General features: G+C 36.0%; 2 long non-coding RNA genes across 3 annotated transcripts; both read left to right on the forward strand.

The window, feature by feature from the left end:
* Positions 1-15: 15 nt before the first annotated feature.
* Positions 16-5467, forward strand: LOC117663766 (uncharacterized). Of its 2 annotated transcripts, none has more exons than XR_004590807.2 (3): positions 16-239; positions 3424-3728; positions 4910-5467. It is a non-coding gene; the product is annotated as an uncharacterized LOC117663766 (long non-coding RNA). The 2 variants fall into 2 exon arrangements; XR_004590809.2 differs by having other exon boundaries at positions 16-125.
* Positions 5468-6254: 787 nt separating this feature from the next.
* On the forward strand, positions 6255-13054 carry LOC148113339 (uncharacterized). The gene is made up of 2 exons (XR_015734444.1): positions 6255-6297; positions 11870-13054. It is a non-coding gene; the product is annotated as an uncharacterized LOC148113339 (long non-coding RNA).
* The last annotated feature ends 10636 nt before the right edge of the window (positions 13055-23690 follow it).

Raw genomic sequence — 23690 nt, forward strand, 5'->3', positions numbered from 1 at the left:
CTTAGTCCCTTCCATCATACTGTAACTGAAGCTCAGTTATATAATTGAGCAGTATTGCTGAATGTCTTAGCGGACCAGAGCCTCTTGCCAGACCTGATGGGTCAGGTACTGGTACATGTAACTAGGTAGAGGCAGTCCCTCAAATAACCCTGTCATGTAGGCATGTCTCTCTCCACTACCTTACAAAGGCTGAACAATGGCTGAAACTCATAATCTCATTCAAGGGGGTAATAAGTATGGTACTGATGACTCTACTGGTTTTATTTAGAATTCTGTCTACATAATTGTTACCTTCTCCTTCCTCCCACCCCCACCCCCACCCCATATTTGCCTTGTGGTAGTAGAAAAGCAAGCCCATAAAATAAAAGGTTGGAAGTCTTACATTTTCCAGATGGTTGCTAAAGTACATACCCTGCTTGCATTTCTACTTAGCTGTAGCTTCTTAGTAATTACTGCTCCCAGAGATACAGTATGCCATCATTATCAGTTTATTAGACAAATAGGAATCCCACTGACTCTTTGCCTGAAGAGCTAATAAAAGAAAAAAAATGATAAAAAATAAATACTTTTTATTTTCCTATCCTCTGGCCTTTATAGTTTGAGACACGTCTAGGGAAATTATTCCCTCTGCCTCCTTTTTACTATTTATCCCCCTTTTCACTTTTTACATTAAACCTTAACAATTTCCTTGAATGCATTCAACATTCTATTGATTACCTATCCATGGATTTCATAATTTCAAATGATTCCTGATGTTCTCCTCAAAAATATTGTATATTTAAAAATCATAGCATGTTAGCTTGCTTCTGCTACTTTAGGCTGACTTGGAACTTGCATGTGGAATTGCACAGTTCATGATCTTTTCTTCAGACAGCTTCTTGCCACATCTTTTATATTACAAATTAGGTCTTCTAATTCCCTGTTCCAATAATACAGTCAGTTTGATTTCTGTATATTCCATCTAGCGAGGATACAGAATGCTTTACAGGCGTTGTTTCAATTGTTGAAAGACTATGCTAGCAATAAATAAATCATTGGATTGGCAGAAATCGATAAATTCTTTTCCTGTTTCATTTCTGTTTCCTAGTCCATACATTCCAATTATACTTTCTTCTTTATTATTTCCAACTTTAGCATTCCAATCTTTACTAACAGCAGTACATTTTACTTGCTCTCTTGATTTCAGATTGAACTCTTCTTTTGTATCAATGTTTAGAATATAAACTTGGATAACTGTTACATTAAAGAATTGTTTATGACATCTAATTATATTATTCAGTAATTAGTTGCATTCTACTCAAATACTGGACTTGTTATATTTTTCCTGACTATGAAAGCAGTGCTGTTCCATTTTGTTTTTCATGGCTTGAAAACAATATGAGTAAACAATGTGATCTTCTGACTGAAACTGTCCAATTGCAGTCCATTTCAATTTGCTTATGTCAAAAATTTCATACTTCGCTGGGTTGAGCTTTCCTGTGTTAGTGCTTCGTACATTCCATATTCCTACTAATTCTGTCTTTACACTTTCAGATTTTCTTTGCCTACATGGCAACATCAGAAACTAGACATCCCAAAAGCTTTAGTATCACCACATCATAAATACAATTAGTAATCTTAAAGATTTTAGCTCTTCCTCATAAGTATGTGGAAGTATGCTATTATCCAACATGTTGTATTTTTATCCATGTAGTTTGCCTGGTAAAATACAGGTGTGGTTTACCACTTCTCCCTAAATTATTCCTTTTTTTTGTGGTAATACTGAATGTTTAATATTTGATTTTGATAAATGTATTTTTTAACAGTTAGCTTAGTTCCATTTCAGAGTGTTTTGTTCTTACAGGTAGGAAATTTTGTGCTGTTTATCTCCTGGTTTCTTTCTAGTAAATCAACGTACTAAATAAATAAAATTATTAAGCTGTATCTATCCCATCTCTGTTGAGGCATAAAATTATGTGCAGTAAGCAAAGATAAACTTATTTTCTTTTAAAAAAATGTATTAAAGAAAAATGTCAGCTCAAATGCCTCATTCTTCTTCATTCCATTTAACTATTTTTCAGAAAAAGTTCCAAGCACTGTCTTGTCTTTGTCCCCCACTCATACATAAGAAATAGAAAAATACACAACTAAATCAACCATTTATTTTTACACCCATTAAAAAGGCCATTTAACAACTTATAAGAACTTAAGAACCCAATTTCAACAGACTAAAGTGTCAATGTTAAAGAGGTTTTCATGCAAAAGGTGTATGATTCAATTACTGGCACCTCCAAATGACTGGAAATAACTTCAATTTTCATGGTAAACAGCACTGAGCCACATGAACTAGTTGCCTGGCTTGCCATTATTTTGATCAATACTTTCTCCCATAGGACACTCAAAGCAACTAGCAATCTAAAGTAAAATACAGATAATTAAAAACTGAACAAAACACTTGAAACATAGCACAGTATTTTGGAGGTCCTGGCTGAATGAGGTCGTCTTATCTCCTTAAAGCAGAAATAAGAAGAGTTGATGAGATTCTAGAAGTAGTTTATTATTTTGCTTGAGTGACAGAAAAAGGTGGTTTTATTTTTCTTGGCATATCTCACTTTAACATACATATTGTCCCCACTGGGCCTGAGACCATGGCCCAGTGGTTGAGGTGTCAAATGAGAATTCTCCAACATCATCTTTTGGTCATGCCCCAATATACATAAAAACACAGATACCAAATTTAAAATAAATACTTCAAATATATGTCTTAAAACATAGCTAAACACTCTCAAATGAGAGCCAGTTTGATGTAATGATTAAAACTCCAGACTAGAAATCAGAAGACTGATTTCTAATCATTCTCACTCAATCCTTGGAAGGAGGCAATGGCAAACCATTTCTGAAAATGTTGCCAAGAAAACTGTAGGGACTAGTCCAGACAGTCATCAGGAGTCAATACTGCCTTGACAAATCTCTCTCTCTCCCCCACTCCCTTCTTTCCTCCCTCCTTTTCCCCCTCTGTCTCTCCAACATCTTTAAATATAACCTAGGGCTCTGTTTCTTTCAAGAAAAAGAAAAAACCAAAAGCTACAATTGCCAACTGTGTGTACATTTGCCCAACCCTTTTCTCACCTATGTGTGAAAGCTTTCTTCATACCAAATAAAAAAAAATAAACATAAAATAAAGGTACACTGCACCTTAAATGTTGCTTTATTTAAAGGTACCTTCTGTAAGCCTAAACATATTTCAAGGTAATATCTTGTAGGTGGCTGAAAGGGGGGAGAACGGAGGAGACAGATGTTCTAAAAGTCACTGTATTCAAATGGGTTTGAAACTGGTTCTCTTGGTAAATGAAATGTATTGATACTCAAAGAAGAATGATGATAATCATAATTATATCAAGATGGAATTGATCGCTTTCATTTTCTCCCCCCCTCCCCCATCAGGGTAAAGTAAGTGAATGAATAGATGGAAGGGAAAGGTGATTCTGAAGTTTGTAACAGCCTAATTGAAAACCAAGGTGAAATATTAACTCTGAACTTCCCAGCCAGCCTGAGCATGGAATGGAGGAAAGGAATGCTGGCCCCCTACATTCAAAAGTGTTCTGCCTTCAAAGATATTGAGAAAGCAAAAGAAAGAGACACAACAGGAATGGTCTCTGAAGCCTTGACTTTTTCTCTGGTGTATAAAATGGTTACCATGGTTCTAAAGTAGCTGATATAATCCTGAAAAGTAAAAACTACTGGATCAGGTGGGTTATTATAGTTATACTGTGTTTTTTAATGTACAACTCGTGCTCTGATTTTGTTTGTTTGTTTTCTATCATTGTAGCTAATTGTGGATGCCTGGGCTAGTATTTGGTTCTTTAGTAAGGTGCTGGATTGAAGCCTAATATTCTGTGATGAAGTGAATTTTCTAGATCTATAATTGCACTTTAAAGCAGAATGTAGTGTCAAAACTGCCTTGGTTGCTCTGTGACATTATCTTTTTTTAAGGAGAAGAGCGGGGATGAGTTTCTATTTATGCTATTTGACCACTCAGTAGCTACTGATTACTGAATTGTTATAAAAAAGGATGAAGCAGATTTGAATTTGTAGTGATCCTTTTTGGATGGATGACCATCCAAGAATGTATTACCAAGGTTTTTTCTTTTCAAACACAGGGAATAGTGTCCTTTGTTAACTGCATTCCATTTAATATTTGCATGTTGAATGAAGTCATTCAGAGATTTAGAGTAGAGGTTTAGAGTATTCAGACATTTAGAATAGAGGGCCATTGATCTTTTTTTTTTCTCATTAGAGTTAGGTAAGTCAATGGAGTAGATTAATCATTATCTGGCGATAATGGATTGGCTGAAAGCCAGTAAGCTGAAGCTCCATTGAAACAAGACAGAAATATTGTTTAATAGTATACTGTATAATTGTGTGAGTCGTGTTCAGTCAGTTATGAAAAGGGTTCTGAAAAGGGTTATAGTGTGCATGTTTCTCTAGATCAGTCTTTGTTATTAGGAGCATTAAGTGTCTTTTGTGTCACGAAGCATCTTTTACCAGCTCTTAAAACTTGATTTAGAACAAAAATATGGCAGATAGAACAGCTGTAAGAATTAGGCGTAATTGTCATATTATCATTAAATCATTGACTCCTAATTTGTTTCTGGATAAGTTCAAATTGCTAATATTTTCTAACCCAATTTATATTTTTAGATCCGTATCTCAAAGTACATCTATCATGGATTCATATCCAGTCTAATTATGGCATTCTCTCAGGCCTTGGGTAACAGTTGATGGATGGGTTAGATATTGGGATGTTTGGGGATATCTGCTAGAAGGCTTACCTTTTTGTTTTTCTTTCTTTTTCAACTCTTCTATTTCAATTTGGTTGTTTGTTGTTTCTTATTGTTTTTATTTTGTTTTGTTATTATGTATCACACAGTTATTTGCATTTGAGCAGCACCATATTAAGTTTGATGATCATGATCATCATATGGAGCACTATCTGAAAATTATCAGCATTGACAAAGTCAACACTAAACTAAGAAAAACCAAGAACCCTTGTTGAAGACAGTGAATCAAGGAACTCTCTTGAGAATAACAAAGATAATGGCTGAATATAGAAAAGAAACAATTGAAATGATTTGTTAAATGGAAGAACAAGTCAATGCATGGCCAACACTTGAAGGATATAGAAGAAAAATCTGATAAAAAATACATGTTCATTAAGATCAGGAATGTTAAAGAAAGAAACTGAAGGCTTTATTTTAGCAGCTTAAGAACAAGCTTTGTCAACTGATTGGAAGAAGGCAAAAAAATCAACATGTAACAACAGATAAAATATATGAAATAGATAGAAATTCCAAATGCAGTCTTAATCATCTGGCTCAACCATAAATACTAGTATAAATCAAAAGTACATTGTATAGCTATTCCATTTTTCTCCCTAACAGATTGTATTAATAAAAATAAATATTGGAGGATTACAAATGGAAAAGAATGTTGATGCCTGTACCTTTCTCAGACTCTGTTTGGGCATGGAGATATCACTGTGAAAGCTAAACCTGTACGCACAATGGCTAGGGATTTTGATAACTCCTTACCATTTCCTAGATGTTGTCTTTGTCCTCTTCTATGTTATAGCTTACTGGCTGACATGACAATTCTTCTAACTTGGGCTAAAAATTTATAAAGAAGAGAGCTAATCCCTCCTGCAAAATCAAAATGTAATTCAAATTATAACTATGACTCAATCCAAGTTAATTACAGTCACTTTAAATCAATAATTGATTTAATATTCTCCCAGAGGCCCTAAAATGAAAAGTGGGACACTTAAAAGCACTGAGCCAGGTGAACCTATCTAGCAAAATAAATTGTATTTAAAAGTTTCATTTAAAAGGAAACGAAAGAGGTCAGTACCAGAGTGTGAGGTTTAATGGTTCAATATGTGTTAACATGTATAATCCAGGTAAAATGAAGAGTGCTTAAAATTCAAGAGCACAATTCATCTGTACTTCTTATGCAAGAGTAGCACTGTTGGTATATATAACACAGTTTTGATCTTTAATATAGATTTTTTCTTTATCTCAAGAGGTTTCTAAGCTTTAAAAAATAATGCAATCATATTATTTGCCTTCAATATTTTTTTATGACCCCATAGTCACTATTTAAGATAGAGTTAGAGCAACTGCATATAGCTGAACATTTACTGACTGGATGCCCTTCCTGATGCCTATGCAGAGTTTGCAGCAGATTTTTTTTTTCTTTGTGCCCTAGGAGAAAAACATCTGCCACTACCTAGGAATGAACTCTCAACCTTCAGAGTGGGAGGTGAGAATCTTCACTACTAGGCTACCACACCACTTATTATTTGCCTTGAAGTGTCCTTTTAATTTAAAAAATGCTTGTGTGTTTTTAGCTAGGGAATTAAAAGAGGAGACTACTCCTTCTCTGAGAACAAATGTTGCTAATTTCATCAAAAAAGTGCTCCTTTGGAAGAAAATAAAAACAAAAAATGACAACCAGCTAGATCTTCATGGGTGGCCAGCTCCATATGTTTGTTTGTTTACTTTTTCCCTTCCGGCAGAGAAGCTTTGTAATATGGGATAACTTCAGTGATTGATCACTTGTCAGAGTTCAATTTATGCCACATAACCCACATATTTTTCTACCTAAAGCTCAAACTTTGTTTTGTCGTAGTTTAGTATCACTTCTTTTCTTATGTCAGCCTGCTGCTTTTTTGTAATTAGAATTGCACCATTGTGATATCTGAAAAAAATCTGTGTTGCAGTTGCTGCTGGCCCAAAGGCCCTCATCAACATTTTACAACAACATTTTAATAAGCTTTTTTGCATTGTTCCCAAATGGTTACTACTTTCATCTACACTACATTACCTCAACATGCGAGCTCTCTAACATTGGAATGCAGTTCCAGATGAATCAACAACTTTTTACAACTTTCATCCAGAGGTGGGTTTCAGCAGTTCTGAGCAGTTCTGGAGAACTGGTAGAGGAATTTTTGAGTAGTTCGGAGAACCGGTAGTAAAAACTCTGATTGGCCCCGCCCCCATCTATTCTCTGCCTCCCAAGTCCCAGCTGATCAGAAGGAAATGGGGATTTTGCAATAACCTTCCCCTGGATTGAGGAGAGAATGGAGATGAGAGAACAAGTAGTGTTTCCTTCTATCCTTTCCTTTACCCCCATCAATAAGGACAAAAAGCTAAAAAATGCAGGCTTTCTATTGGAGCCTTCATGAATTTGATTTTACTCAGATATTTATGCTCTGCTAAATGTAGACCTCAGTTAAGGATTGAGGTCTACATTTGCAAAAAGCATAAATCCAACCAGGATTTCTCAAATGGGTTCTCTATGCTGAATTTGTGGAATTACATTTTTCAAATTTCTGAGCTAAGAAAGGCATTGTCTACACATTTTGAGGATATTTATTTATCTCTACCCATCGTTCTTTTTTGCTGCTTTGTTCATACTTTCACAAATAAGTTGCTGCATAATAGGACCATCACTGACAAGGAATTATTTGGGACATTCGAGGCTCTTCAAAATATTTTGATGAAGTTCTAGAAGTTACATACTTAGGGCTGACATATTTTCTTGGAAATCTATTTTTCTTCTCTAGGCATTGTCAGGAGATAGTTATGAAGACCAATATTATTGTTGGCATGGGTGTCAGGATGGTTTTCAATATCTATAGGAAAGCATGTGAATAGGTAGAGTCATTATAACTACATTTATATTTCATCTTTGGGAGCTCAAGGCAGTGTATTGGAATCATAAATATATTATGCTGACAACAAATATCTGACACAAATTCACTCAGTGAACTATGGTTAAGTGAGGACTGAGATCTAGAACTTCCTGTTCCAAGACCAACATCTTAACCCAGTGATTGTCAACCTTTTCTTCACCATGCCCCCCACCCCCAAATAGCCAGGGACCATGGCCACAGACCACTAAGATTTAACTCAAGAGTTACATCATAACATTTCTTCAAGCCTTCACTGACCCCCCCCATAACAACATCACGGTCCCCCAGAGATCCGCAGACCACAGACCACAGACTGAGAACTATTGTCTTAACCAATATAGTATGCTGACTTTAGATTATATTGAGAAGGTACCATAAGAAGCTGTTGTTTTGGTTATTATTTTATAATAAAAATTATCTTATTGATTATTTTATTAAGCATTTTAAAGAAAAATTTTAAGAAAAAGAAAAACACATGAAAAGGAAAGCACAAATCAGATAAACTGATTTATAAGTACTGTATCATAGAATTACTTTAAAGTTTTAATACTCAATTTATTAGCTTAAATAAATAAATTACTATATTTTTAAAAAGCTATAAATCATGTTCAAATCCAACTAAAACATGAACATCCAACAGTCAACATGTATAAACAATAAAATGAGATGAAGAATTACAGAAATTTATGGTTCAAGCAATAATAATTTTATATTAGAAGAAACCCACTTTTCAGATACGGTACAATCCCATGTATAAATTTATACAGTAGTCCTCAATTTACAACAGTTCATTTAGTGACCATTCAAATTATAACGGCACTGAAAAAGGTAATTTATGACCATTTTTCACACTTATGACCATTGCATCATCCCCATTGTCACATGATCAAAATTCAGATGCTTGGCATATTTATGACCATTGCAGTATCCCAGAGTTATGTTATCACTTTTTGAGACCTTTTGAAAAGCAAAGTCAATGGGGTAGCCAGATTCACTTAACAACCAGGTGAGTAACTTGCCAACTGCAGTGATTCACTTAAAAAACTGTAGTAAGGAAGATCGTAAAATGGGGCAAAACTCACTTAGCAAATGTTTCACTTAACAACAGATTTTGGGCTAAATTGTGGTTGCAAGTTGAGGACTGCCTGCAATCTTAAAATGGTTTCCAAATTTTTTAAATGCAAGATTGTTTTAGACTTCCATTAACAATTCTTTTGCAGAAGAAACAGTGTACTTTGCTACATATATTTGGAGCAGTAACTGTAGCATCCTCTGCCTTGCATGTGGGAGTTGGGGCCTTCTTAATGGCCTCTACTTTAGAAGGTGTGGGGTGCAGACCATCTGCATCAATTAAAAACCCCAAGAATTCGACGCTGGGAACACCAAATTTGCATTTTGATTTTTTAAGTTTGAAGCCTGTCTGCCTAAAACGGGTGAGGACGAGACATAATCAGTGGAGCAATTGGGCCTCACTAGTTGCAGAAACCAAAACATCATCAAAATAAGGGATGACACCAGGTATACCATGCAACAAACGCTCCATGAGGCTCTGGAATAATCCAAGGGCTATGCTAATTCCAAATTGGAGGCAGCGACACTTAAAAGCCCCTCTGTGGGTGACGATCGTTTGGGCGGCCGCAGTGGCATCATCCACAGGCAGTTGCTGGTAGGCCTGGGCCATATCCAGCTTAGAGAACATGGTGCCCCGACCCAGGGGATGTAGGAGATGTTGGACCACAGGAACTGGATAGGGGTGCGCTTGCAAGGCCCGATTGAGGGTACATTTAAAATCCCCACAGATGTGAATAGACCCATCGGGTTTGATAGTTATGACAATGGGGGTCTCCCACGGGGAGTGGTCTGTGGGTTCCAGAAACCCTTGAGCTACTAACTTATCCAGTCCGGCCAAACTTCTCATGGGCCGTCGCCTCAGAACAACCCTGGACAGGCTACACCCGAACTATGCAACAGATACCCCCCTGGACTCTACCAGTAGGGTCAGGACCTTTAACCTTGGGGACCGAGTGTATGCCCGAAATTATGGGGGGGAGCCTCGCTGGCTGCCAGGTCAAATTTCAAAAATAACAGGATCTTATAGGATCTTGCTCGAGGATAGTCGAAGCTGGCGCCGACACATTGATCAGATCCGGGGGCAACTGTTTGTTTCCCCTCCAGTGCCAGTCAGGTCAGAACCTAGACTAATTGCAGTGGCGGAGTCCGAAAACAACTTCCAAGCCGGAGCCACGGCCCGCACTCCCTCCTCTCTGGCGGCCCCGTTGGCTGATGTACCTGTGGATCCAGTCATTTGTCCGCCGCTGGAGTCTCCGAGCGAGGCCAGGCCACCAATGCCTAAGGAAACCGAGAAGCCAGGGCTGGCAACATCAACCCCGCCACACATCGAACCATCCGCTCCGGAACTGTGGCGTTCCAACAGAATACGCAGGCGTCCAGCGTACTTGTCTGAGTACGCATGCGCCATCCGAGGGAGAAGGAGTGTAGCGTCATCTGCCCTGTTGCTGTCTTATATTTTTGCCACCAAAAAAGGCACCAGGTCTTACTTTGGGGGGGGTGTCATCCACTGACTCACCTCACTTGCATATGTCACTCCCCGGCCTGCTTTTCACTGTCAGAAGCCTTCAGGAACTTCTTATGCAGCCGGCAAGGCTTTCCTGAAGGCCTCTGCAGATCGATCCAGAGCTCTGTTATCGGCTGCAGAGGCCTTCAGGAAAGCCTTGCCGACCTTGCTGGCTGCAGAAGAAATGGGTCAACAAGGCAGATGTCGGGGTGTGCAAGGCCTGGCTACAACTGTCCGAAGGTAAGTAGTAGGGCAGCTCCACCCCCAACCCCACCCTAGCTTTATTTTTACCTGTGCACCCTGGAGTGGGTAGGGTCTTAATTGGGTTTATTTGGGGGGTAGGGTTTATATTGGGTGCACAGGTGAAAATCAAGCTAGGACTTATTTTTGGGGTAGGTTGTATTTTTGGGGAAGCATTGTAAATTTAAAAAAAAAACGTAGCAGAAGACAGTGCCAAACCACTTCTGTACTGTTGCCAAGCAAGTTATACAAAAGTGTTCATGAAGCACTAGGAGTTAAGTTTGACTTGAAAGAGATTTTGCCTTAAACATTTTTCAGAGTGAGATTCATCATTAACAATTAATAGGCTCGGTGTAGTTTGCGCTTTTTGTGGGCAAAGGCTTTTCTTCATCTGACCTCAGATATGACCAATTCAACAGCTCCCTCAAGCAACTGATTTATATATATAATGGCAGTAAATGATTAGGTATGTAGTTTGAAATTCTCTACAATCTAGAGGAAGCCTATCCCACTCAAATACCAGGATTTTAGTCTCAAGTGGACATAAGATTGAAGCCTTTATTAATATTGTCAAGGAAAAATGTTTGTGAAGAATTGATCTTTTTGCCTTTGCAGTCAAATAACTTGTCAATTCTTGGAAAAGCTGGAGCATTTGTTTTTCTATCTCAGGCAGCAAAATGTTCTTGGTTGGCTTTCACAGGAATGGAGCTGGGAATAGACCAGCTGAGATAATAACCCATTGTCTGCGTTGTGAAACACTACAATTCATAATTTAAATATCTGCCTCTGCATTTGCATAGATCCCTCAGAGGCTCTCCCTTATTAGTACATTTTTCTGCCATTCTGCAGTTTTATTGTGATAAGAGGAGGCATGAGAGACATACTGACTGTTAATCTTGACCATAGGCATAAGAAAGTGCTAAACTTAACACTTTTATTCTTTTTTCTTCCTAATTTCTTTTGTCTGCAGATTTCCTGTTAGTTCTCAGGCTTAACTTTCTCATATTATAATAGTAAAAATGACAGTTATTTTTAGGAGACAATGTGGAAAATTTCTAGACTTTATTATGGCAAGGTATAAAGGGACAATAGGAATGAAGTATGCATATATTGTGAGATTCTAAAACACTAAAATGTAAAATGTAAAATTTTAAATGTAAACATTCTCACAGATATTTGCTGTACTAAAAGTGGAGAAATATTTTATCTAGTCTTGTTATACTGTATTCATACTGACTGGATGGTATGGGCTGCAGAATCTGAAAATGTCACTACTAATAAAAACCCTGCAATGGTTTTTAATACTATTCTTCTATTTCCAGGTATATTATGGGAACTAATGAGATCAAACTTCAAGGATGTAAATACAGATTAGACATTAGAAGGCACTTTTCTACAATAATAACTGTCAATCAAAGGAACAACTTAACACATGGAGTAGTTTCTTCCACTTCACTGGAGACTTGCAAATACAGACTGGGTAGTCATCTATCAGGGATGAAGTAGTGAATTCTGCATGGTACAGAGACTTGAACTTGATGGCATCTCATGTTCTTTCCAAATCCTAAGGACTTAGGATGGTCCTATAATGTAATGTAATTGTTATTATTCCATTATTGTCAGTGGGTGATGGATGGGATCAAGGCTATGACACAATAGTCTACCCTTCCCAAGCTAGTCGCCACCATATCTGTGGCTAGTTGCCGTGCTGACTGGGAAGCCTATACAGTAGCAGATTAAGAAAAGTTAAAATAAGTATAAATTTTATATAACTCAGTATTATTAATCTACTAAAGCAGCAAAAGAAAAGAGCTTAGAAAGTGAGTTATGATATTCATTTAGCAGTTATATCACTTTGGTATATTTGCTTCTGAAAATACCAACTTCCTGTATATTACAAACAAAATAACAAAGGTGTTTTTATATAAGAATGATGGGTGCTGATTTTGCAATTGAGTAAATTTATTGTTAACCTGAAAAATTTATGAGATGTTCTTCTGTATTTCTTTAGGCAAATGTTTTGAGGAGTCTAATGCATAATGGCTTGGGATTAAGGGTGGATATAATCTTCAGCTTCTTAGTTAAGGATCTTAAAGGTACTCATGGAAAATTGCTTGCCCTTCTAAGACAATCTTCCCAACTCATCACAATTGGCTGGGATAATGAATCTCCAGGCCAGCACATTTGAAAAATACCAGCCCGGGGAAGGGTGGCCATTTAAAGAAATATATTTCACCCTTTTTTCTTCCATTGTTTCTAAAGCGTCACTCATTTTCAGGAAATAGATGTTTCTTTTGTGGTTTAATGTTTTGCATAAATGTCTTGCTTTTCAATTTTCAGAATGATTTCCTAGTGTTAAAACTTTTTTAACAAAAATATATGGAACTTATAATTCAATATAACTTTGTTTCTCCTACCATGTGCATACAAATGATAGTAAGCGTCTATAATTATGGGCCCAGAAAGGCAAATTTGAAATAAAATCTAGTTTGAAAGATTTTTAAAAACTTCAGATGAAATTCTTTTAATGTACCATTGCTGTGTTGTTTACAAAAACAGTCTTTCTATGGCAAACAGTAAAACATTCTTAAATAAAAAAGCATAAGTAATAATTACCAAACAATTTATATTTAAATAAAAGTAAGGTTGTTAGAAAGAGAGTGAAGGAATTCTGCCATGATGGACTGAATTTCTGAAATCAACAGATGTTCATATAATTTATTAATATATCTCAGAACCTGAATAAATTTGTCATCTAATAATAACCATATCAAATGAAATCATGCCTGTCAGTGATTGACAGGTTTATTCCCAAATGTATCACTCAGTTCATCTTGCCTGCCTACAAGGATTTACTAATTGAATAAAGATGGCAATCATTCGATATTTTTTTTATCCCCTAAGTATGCTATTTCAAAAGCAAAACTGGAAAACAAGGTATTTTCTGTTTCAAGAATATCCATGCATTCCTTTCTCTCTCAAAATTTTTTTGAGAGTCTACTACCTTTTTCCTACAATGACATTCACAATATGAGGATGGAAGAATATTTGAAGTTTGTTGTGAAAATGCCTGAGCCACTTGAAAAGAAGCCTGGGGTGGTAGCAGACTTCCCCAGCCCTATGGGTATGGATGACACTAACCTGCCTTTGCTACATCAAAGTCAGAAGCAGTTAAACAGTTCCTGGCCAGCATAGATCTGATCCAGGCAATTGATATCTTGATTTGTAATGGGGATCACACATCACATTGGGATTTTATCTCAGGACACTGGAAACATGATCTGAAATTGGGAGATATTGTCATCAGTCCTTTGTCATAGACTGATCACTCTCTCTTAACCTTGAAGTTTTCTGTGCTACCTCCCCCCCCCCCCGCCCACAGGAAAGAATGACCTGTTTTATTGTTTTGCTCCAGATATCTGATAGGCCAATGTTTCTGGAGGCCAGCTGGAATAATTATTGAAGCTTAAGGGGACAATTCAATTGAGGCTTTAGTTACTGCTTAGAATCAGCAAATGATGTCAATTTTGGATCACATCACACCTATGTGTTCTCTCTATGTTTGTAGATCCTGAAGAATCTCCTGGTTTTGAGATGAACTTGAGGAGATGGGGCTTAAAAGATGCTTAGAATACCACTGGAGGAATACTAAAAGCAAATGCAAATGAGTACAAATAAAAGCCTGTAATAGGAATCACATTGTGATACTAAGGACAGAACAAAATATATTTATTTCTTACCTTTATTGCATTAATGGCTGTCTACCCAATGACTATATTTCAGATGACTTGATGCCTTCTGGCTATTGTGAAGATTATATTGAGCATCTGTTGGATGAAGTTGCTTAGATTAGTTTAGAATAAGACTACGGGTATTCTGGTTCCGAGACGACTGTGGCCCAGTTTGTCCAGTTGTCTGAGCTGTTCAATCCAGTGATTCCTTAGAAAGTTGACAACGTTCTTTGGAATGTTGAGTTGTGCCACCTGTGTGTTACATCCATCCCATCCATGTGGGAAGGTCATTCCCACATACCATTATATGGTCATTCATGCCTTGATAAGCTCCATTTCATTTATTTTAATATTGCAAATTACCTCGAATCTTCAGAAAGTGTGGTGGTATAGGAAGGAAGGGTGGGTAAATTTATTAAGGCCTTGGCAATTCAGATGAGTTATATTTGGGCCGCAAGACCATCTCTAGGCAGAACAGTTTAGCTAAATTGTTAAGTTTATTTCTCTAATATATTTCTTTCCCCCCATCCCCGGACTCATGTATACTTAAAATTAATTGTTAAGAAACAAAATTCTATAATATCATCTAATTTACCCCAGACGTTGAGTTTTAAATCACTAATGTTAGTTCATTTCCCTACTTGCTTTTTAGTTTTACTAAGGACTAACAGTTTTCTGCTCCACATTTCTTCTAGATTATTGTTCATGAGCCAAAATATCAGTGTTATATTTCTTAATGATTTGTCTTTATGCTCCTCTTATTATATAGGAGAGAAATGTCTTAATGTGGAGCTTGTCCAAAATATTTGCCCCTACAAATTGTCTCTCCCATCCCCAATTTGGGAGAAGGATCAACTGAGATGGCTGTAATCTCTTCACACCATTATTAATAGCACAAAGGGAATATTCAAATATGTTTTTGAAATTATTCAGCTACCTTCCTTAGTTAGAAAGCTAGCTTTATAACTTCTTCTATTATTCCAAATTCTTCTGGTACATAAGATTACATATTTAAATTATTCCTATTTCCGTTGTGTCTAGTCCCTGCAGGAGGGACTACTTCTTATGATCTGTGTTGCTCATTTTAACATTGAAGGAACTACTTGAGCTGGTAAAAGTAGGTTAATAAATATATATAAATGCTGAGAATCCCCTGTCTGAGTACAATTAGCAGCTAAATAGAGGGAGGGGTACTCGGAATGTTCTGAAGTAGTGTTATAATAAAGAAACCATCAACATGTTTTTAGGAAACATATGATGTTTATTACTTTGATGATTAAAGATTTTGTGTAGTATTAAGCATTACTTTTCTTAATATTAATTCTTAAAGGAGTTTAACGTATCAGTCAGCTTAGCTCAATATCCATTTCATTTTATAAAATTAAATTAAATCGGGGGAGATGTCATTTTTTTTTACAACTTTTCATGCAATGATCCACCTTGATGATACCTTCTACAGCATTTACATGATGATTGTACTGTATAGGAAATGTTGATATTCCAGGCTTGTTAATTCAAAAATATGCCCTATCTGAGAATTGCTGACTATGGCTACATAACATGGGCAATACTTATGAATGCTGGGACTTGTAGTTCAGTTACTCCTGCTCTACAAATGGTTGCCAATTCTACTGTTTGTAAAAAGCACCTTTGCAAACTTTGTTCTGGTAAAGTTATTGAAAGCAGGTAAGGGAACATGTTATAACATTATGCAGGGCCGGATTTAGATGAAAAGAGGCCCTAGGCTATTCCACTTATGAGGCCCTTTCACCTATAGTGAAAGTGTAATTTTAATTTTGCTAACAATTTGAATGTAGGCCCCTCTTGATCTTGAGGCCCTAGGCTGAAGCCTAGTTAGCCTATAGGAAAATCCGGCCCTGACATTATGTCTGTATTTTGGTTGCAGAAAAGCAAAAGTTTAATTAGCTTTCTGGCAATTCAAATGTTCATTAGCAAGTCTTTCTTTCTTTCTTTCCTTCTTTCTCTTTTCTTATTCCCTTTCTCTCTTTCTTTCTTCCACTGCAACGACCACCATGTTGCTATTCTCTTTGATCAGTGTCCTGTCAGGATTAATTTATCTACACTGTCATCTTGTTGCAACACAGTGGTGCCCTGCCTAAAATATCTTCATAATTTTGATGATGCCTCAAAAGATAGTTAATTAATGCCCCTGAGAGAGATTAATGCTCCAAAAACTTATAGCATGCAATTTATGTATAAACTGCCTCAATTAATGTATTCATTCATCAAGTATCCATGCATCCCTTATAAGAACTGTTCAAAATGAGCTCCATGTAATAGAAGCACAGAATGAATGGTCTTATCAAAAAACATCCTTCAAGGCTATTGACTATTTAATGTAAAGAGTCCTACTTGAAAAAGAGTATATGTCATAGATCAAAGGACAACAGGTGCTATCTGCTATGATCCATTCATTTTCTTCCTCATTTCATAGTTTTAGTCAAGAAACAATAAAAATTATAAGACACTGACCAAGATCTAAAGCTTTTCTTCCTATCTCCTTTTTATCTTCTATACGAAAAGTATTTGTTTTGCTTCATTCTAACTCAGAAAAAGAACACATACATTAACAGAAGCCTTTCAAAGCTCCTAAAGAACCTGAAGCTTTTTTTTTTGCCAATACTGTAGGGATAAGACTGAGAATATTCACACCAATATCAAGAGATAATTTAATATTTAAAGATCCTCCCATTCTGATGCAATAGCAATTTTTACTTCTTTTCATGATGTTGGAGGCTGGTATGGATTAGGAGCAACCATTGTTATCTCTATTGCTTTTCTTTCCCATGATGACGCTTGTCATTTTCCTTTTTCTCTTTCTTCCTTTTTCCCTTTTCCGAATATAATTTTATGATGCAAATTTGACTATATTGCAATCCTTGAAGATATTGTAAACATAGTTTTTAGAAGCAGTGGGGAGGAAAGGAACAGAGCAGCCCTCTCATGTTCAACAACTTGAAAAATATATCCTTCTCATAAAACTACCATAGGAAGTTATCACTACTGCTTTACCAATATATTCTTCTGTACCTTTTCCAATCATTTTTTCTAGTTTTGCTTCATGGAGCCATAGCTATGAGGTATATTTCTTCTTAATATTTTCTTCTCCAGTCTTAGCAGAAGCAGAATTAAGGTCAACTGATGCCCTATGCAGAGTGGTGAAATCCAATTTTTTTTACTACCAGTTCTGTGGGCGTGGCTTGGGCTTGGTGTGGCTTGCTGGGCGTGGCAGGGGAAGGATATTGCAAAATCTCCATTCCCACCCCACTCCAGGGGAAGGATATTGCAAAATCTCCATTCCCACCCCACTCTGGGGCCAGTCAGAGGTGGTACTGTATTTTACAGAGTATAAGACGCACCCCCAAAAGGGGGTGAAAATTTAGGTGCGTCTTATACACCGAATGTAGCCCTGCCCACCCATTGGACCCCACCCTTTGGCCTGTGCCTCGCAGCAGTTACCTCCTTGCAAGCAAACAGCAAGAAAAAACAGCTCCTTTCAGCTTCAGCATAGGCTAATTAGCACAAGTTGATTAGATTGGCCTCCTGACTCTCAGCTGATTTGCTTTCAACTGTTTTGCCCAGGGTTCTGCTGCTTGCTGCAAAGAGTGCTGGAGCAGATTTTTTTCCCCTTGTGCTAATCAAGCTATGCTGAAAACGATACTGAAAGTAAAGCAGGCTGTTTGCTGTTTGCTGCAAGGAAAAGTTAGGCAGAGGCAGACGGAGATTTCTTTTTCTTCTTTTTCCTCACTTAAAAAGGTAGGTGTAAACAATGGGAAATTTAGAGCAAAAGAGGAGAGTTCAAGATTTTAAAACACAAAAGAAAAAAAGGAGAAAGAAAAAGTCAAAAATAAAAATGGGAAGGGAGAAAAAGAAAAAAATGAAAGAGAAAAATGTTATACGTATTTAGAATTAAAATATGAATAGTAATAAGAAATAAATGGGAAATTTGTTTATTTATTTATTTATTGGTTCGATTTATATGCTGCCCTTCTCCGGAGACTCAGGGCAGCTTACAATGCGTTAAGCAATAGCCTTCATACTTTTGTATATACCTGCTTAGTAGGGCTTTCGGGGGCCCCAAGCGGTGTTCTTTTTATACAAAGTCAGCTTATTGTGGGGACAATTTCATTTTACCTACCTCGGAAGGATGGAAGGCTGAGTCAACCTTGAGCCTGGTGAGATTTGAACTTGCAGTAATTGCAGGCAGCTGGCAGCTAAGTGCTACTTAACAGCACTTTAGTCCATTGCACCACCAAGGCTCCTTCATGATTGTAAAAATGAAATGAATAATAATTGGTATTTTTGCCTTTGTATTTTTGAAATCTAGACAATGATAAGTTTTTCTTTTTTATTTTTTTTAGAAATATGAATAAGTATAAACTGTAACAATTGAAATACCTTTAATGGTATATGGTGGTAAAAGTAAAAAGGATTAAGTTGTAGCATGGAAAACAGCTAGAACATTTTTAAATTTAATTAGGGAAATTGTAACGATTGAAATATTTTTAATTATATATTGTGATGAAAGTAGAAATGATGAAGTTGTGATTTGAAGGATTATATGTGCAAAACTATTTGGGTTATTGGGAGAGTTTAAGATGTGAAAATGAGTAACATAAGGGGAACGCTCTATTTAACTAGGGAATTGTAATAATTGAGATACTATTAATTGTATATTGTGTTGAAAGCAGAAATTGTTAAGTTGTGGTTTGGAGGAATATATGGGGGAAATTATTTGGTTTATTATTATTGATAAATATAATTAATTGATTTGTAAGAAATTGGATTGCATGGAAATAATTGGAATATTCATGTTCATATTAATTAATATACAAAAAAGATAGTTATATAACTAATTGATTTATATTAAAATGTTGAATTTGTATTAAACAACTGTAATATTACATAATTAACCAATGTGAGGATGGATATAAAAATAGACGACAATGGGAAGGGGTATAATATATAATAGAAGGGAAAAATTGAATTTGATTAAGATTAGAGATGAGAATGAAGGGTAATATTGGTTTTTTTTAAAAAATAGATGAGGAATAAATATGGCAAAAAGGAAATATAGAAATTGTAAATTTAATTGAAATGACTAAACACTGTTTAAATTTGTGAACTGGCCATATACTCTATTCAAAGAAAATACATTGTATATTTGTATGTGTGTTTGTCTAAAAAAATTTAAAAAACCTTTTATAAAAAAAACAAAACAAAAAAGATAGGTGCGTCTTATACTCCAGTGCGTCGTATACTCCGAAAAATACAGTATTTGCCAGTTCTCCGAACTACTCAAAATTTCTGCTACTGGTTCTCCAGAACCTGTCAGAACCTTCTGGATTTCACCCCTGCCTATGCATAGCCCAACAACTGTGGCCTTTATGGAAGCAAAACTCTTCCTCTATGAGATGGAAACAAACATGATATTTAGTAACACTTTCAAATCAAATTCACCATATCAAGGATTTTTTTTTCTAATAATGCAGATTAAAATCAAACATAGAAGATAAGGATAATTATAAAAAAAAAAAGACTAACGCTGAGTATGGCACTGAAAGTGTTAAGGACATGATAGCTGGAGTGGGGAAGACTCTCTGGTGTTCTCTTTACTTTGGTCCTAGCCCCATACTGTACTTATTTTGCTTAGTGGTTAATCCAAGGCTGAATCTAGGCATACATTGTTTCTTCAAATATACCATCTTATTAATCATTCTCTCTGCGAATTTTAATGTCTTAATTCCATTCTTATATTGCAGTGCCCAGAACTGTTTCAGTATCACCTGACCAGCACAGACTTAAGTAGAACTATTGTTTCTCATGATCTGGGTGTTAAATTTCCTTGAAGATTTAATTAACTTTTTAAGCTGCCACTTTATACAGTTTCTATGTCAGGAATGAAGTCAAGAACAGAATCCCTAAGGCAAGGTCTCCACCTCCTTGCTGTGACATCGAAGAATAATCAGAACAATATGCACCATTATATTGTGATCTCACTTGCCCTTGCTTTGCAGGACTGATTGCTGCTGAGCAGAGGTCAGAAACTCAAAATATAATGATATTGTGTATCCCATGGAGTGCTTCACCTTGGAGGAGACTTCAGAAATCCTGTTGGGAAAAGTTAGCAGAAATGTTTAAGTAATATGTTGCAATGACAACCAAGACATCAGATGTATAATGTATAAGACATTATGTGTAATATTTTGGCAAATTCACTATAAAGCAAATAAAACACTCCTCGTTTAGATATTTTTATTAGAAGGATTCATTCTATAAAGAACAGTTGTAACTTTTCAATTTGGTAATGACCAGAATGCTGATATATTTAAAGCATTTAGTAGTAGAGGTTCTTATAAATAGGGAATATCTTTTTAAGTATTTTGGACGTTAGATCTCTGATGTACAGAATTTCTTAAATTCCTTTCATCTGTGTAGGATCTTCTTTGAATTGGTTATTATCTGTCGGTTGGTATGTTTTCAGCATATAGTTTGAAGTTCGAACTTCTTCTGAGGTTGGAGATACTTTGGAAGAACTCTTAGTAGTTTTCAGTCATCTTTCCCAGGAACACACACGCAGAGAAACAGAGACAGACACACAGACACACACACATCATAAGAAGGCAGAAGAAATAAGACTAGAGAGAGAGAGTCAGATTACTGACTAATACTATTAATTATTTATTATATGGAACAGTTTACATAATGATTTCTTTGTATTAGCATTATTATATTTCTCTGAGATTGAACTATTAATTGTATATTTACTAGTACAAGGATAAAAGAAGACTTATTCAAAATTAATTACAGAACATATGGTTGAAGAAAGATAATCTGAGGCCTCCTTTTTTAATGTTTGTACTTATTCATTTATTCACAATTCAACCCCAACCCAGTCTGAAGAGATTGGGTTACTTATGTCTGCGAGAATTAATTCCTACACTGATAAAGCGATGAGCAATCATCAAAACAATGGGGAGGTGCAAGTTGGCCTACTTTTATAAATGAAGAAGGCATCCTCTCCATTTTCTAACCCTCTCTAATGTAAGAATATATGGGAACAATTAAGAGATATTTCTTCTGAATTACCAATATATAGGGGCTTCATTTAAAAGTGCACACATTATATTTTTTCTCTAGTAAGTATCACCATCCAAGCATTTAAACTGGGATTGTTTCTTAAATTAACTGATATCCTGGCCAGTGACTGATATTGTAGCATTGGAAAAATAAATGTATGATCTCATTCACTGAATGATTGAAGACCTGATTGTACTTGCCACCTATGAGTGGATTGTCTATAGACCTAGACTTTGTATGGACAAGTATAATGAATATGGCACTTATTTATATAAAATACAATAGAGTAAAAAACTTGATAGTTGTATAAGTGTAAGAAATATATATGCACTCGAATAATATTTGCATTAGATAAGTATATATAGAATTACAATTGTTTGATGTTACAATAACACATATTATGTGTTATTTTTCTTTGCTGTATTTTTCACTTTTTAAGTACTTTTTGTGTTTTTTCCTTATTTTTGACAATGTGTATGTATTTCTACTCTAATTCTATTTGTGCTTTGTTCCTTTCCTTTTTCTGTTGTTATTTTAAAATCAATAAAAAATAACTGATTTCCTATCTTAGCTCTATGATAACTGACAAATAAAATCCTTTAAACAATATCTATTTCTATGAATCAATTAAAATCATACAGGCATAAAAATATATTATCAGTAAAACAGCCACCCAGCAGATAACCTCATACTTCTCAAAAAGAATCACTTTTGCTGCGTCTTTGAAACCAAGCAATGTGGAAACTGTCCTCATCTTAAAGGCTAAGCTATTCAAGAGCAGATGCAGATTCTGCTTGAAAAATATGGTTAGAATATACCATCCAATTCATAAGATGCTTTATAGCTCACAATCTGCACCTTAAATGGTAGTCAGGCAATGCAGCAACACAGAATGCTAAAACGCATCTGGTTTGCCAGAAAGCATCTACTGAATTCTTCCTTTACTGAAGATTTCAATTAGTTTTCAATGGCAGCCTTAAATAAAATGTGTTATTCTGATCCAACCTTGTGATGATAAGGGCTTGACTAACCATTACCAGGCATTTGTTCTCCAGAAATGCTCCAAGCAACTAGTACACCTACTTAAATTGGACAAAGACCCCAGCAACTATGGCCACTATTTCTTGATGAATGGGAAACTATGCACACACACACACACACACACACACACACACACACACAGAGAGAGAGAGAGAGAGAGAGAGAGAGAGAGAGATTCTTCATAGGGTCTGGGATCCCAGACTAGAGCATTTTTAGAGCAAATACTAAACCAGATTATTTTTTATCTAGGTTAATTCAATCGTGCTAGACATGGATCCACATAGTCTTTCACTCAGCCTTACTGATGACCTCTCTTACCATTTGTAGAAAGATGTTGAATAACATGTGAGTGACAGCTGTCTCCTATGGTGCACTTCAAAATAGTGACCAAGAGTTGTATCTCTGAAACCCCACCAAAACTCTCTCTGAAATAGTGTCATTCATCCACAGCCCCCACAGATGATCCAGAAAAATATCATGGTTGGCAGTCCCTTTTTTCCTCTTTTTTCCCCTTCATCTCAGAAAATACTTTTTGTTTTACAGCCTGTGAAAAAAATGAAAACCAAACTCTGGAAAGGATGACAGTAGCTCTATCTCGTCATCTGAAGTGGTCAATTTCCATCTACATGGGCCTAGTCAATAAATTCAGAAAATTATCTGGCAACTGACCTATCTTTCTAATGTGTACTTGAATGATAAATCATGGACTAGTTTTCGTCAGTTATGTCATAGTATGAAAAGGATTAAATCAAAGACGATGCTTTGGAAAATAATAGATGAATTCTATCTCTTCCATCATTTTAGGATAGGATCAGCATACCTGATGCTTAAGGAGATCATGCACAATTAAGAATTTGTTGTAAGACGAAATAAAGGGATCAACAAATAAGTTTTTGCCTCCAGTTACTTGCTACTTACAAGGCCTTTGCATTTTATCCTGGATAGCTCATTGTGGTTGTGTGCTAGAGCCAGCTTTTTCTTTAAAGCTTAACATGAAGGCTAGCAATATGATAAGTGATAATTAAACATCTGTAACATAAGCAATTCAAAATATGCAGATTAGCATATTATTATGCAGGTTATTAAAAGGAGCCTTCCCAAAATGGTTTTTGTTCCACTATCTAATTCACCATCAATAAATATTCATATATGAAATATTGGCTATGTATGAAATGTGCATTTTTTTGCTATGGCTCATCCCTGAAGACAAATGCTTTCTGCATTCAAAGATCCCTGATGAAGCCTTGTTAATAAGGCTAATGCCCTCATT

Source organism: Pantherophis guttatus, chromosome 5 (assembly GCF_059756535.1).
Source record: "Pantherophis guttatus breed Tessera chromosome 5, ASM5975653v1, whole genome shotgun sequence".
Classification (NCBI taxonomy): domain Eukaryota; kingdom Metazoa; phylum Chordata; class Lepidosauria; order Squamata; family Colubridae; genus Pantherophis; species Pantherophis guttatus.